Raw genomic sequence first — 839 nt, 5'->3', positions numbered from 1 at the left:
GCGAAAAGTGAAAGTTTGACTTCTTCTTTGCCAATTCTGATGCCTTTTACCTCCTTTTGTTGTCTGATTGTTGATGCTAGGACTTCCAGCACTATGTTAAACAACAGTGGTGAGAGTGAACACCCCTGTCGTGTTTCTGATCTCAGGGGGAAAGCTCTCAGTTTTTTCCCATGGAGGATGGTATTAGCTGTGGGCTTTTCATAAACTGCTTTAGCAGGTGGTGCTGGGAAAACTGGACAGCAACATGCAGAAGAATGAAACTAGACCACTTTCTTACACCATACACAAAAATAAACTCAAAATGGCTCAAGGACCTGAATGTGAGAAAGGAAACCATCAAAACCGTCGAGGAGAAAGCAGGAAACAACCTCTTTGACCTCCACCACAGCAATTTCCTACACAACACATCCCCAAAGGCCAGGGAAATGAAAGCAAAAATGAACTCTTGGGACCTCATCAAGATAAAAAGCTTCTGTATGGCAAAGGAAACAATCAAGAAAACTAATAGGCAACCAACAGAATGGGAAATGATAGTTGCAAATGACATATCAGATAAAGGGCTAGTATCCAAAATCTACAAGGAACTCACCAAACTTCACACCCACAAAACAAATAACCCAGTGAAGAAATGGGCAGAAGACATAAACAGACACTTCTCCAAAAAGGACATCCAGATGGCCTACAGGCACATGAAACGATGCTCAACATCACTCATCATCAGGGAAACACAAATCAAAACCACAGAGATACCACCTCACACCAGTCAGAGTGGCTAAAATGAACAAATCAAGAGACTATAGATGCTGGCGAAGATGTGGAGAGATGGGCACCCTCCTACA

Source organism: Suricata suricatta, chromosome 2 (assembly GCF_006229205.1).
Source record: "Suricata suricatta isolate VVHF042 chromosome 2, meerkat_22Aug2017_6uvM2_HiC, whole genome shotgun sequence".
NCBI classification, from domain to species: Eukaryota; Metazoa; Chordata; class Mammalia; order Carnivora; family Herpestidae; genus Suricata; species Suricata suricatta.
This window is presented reverse-complemented; position numbering follows the sequence as displayed.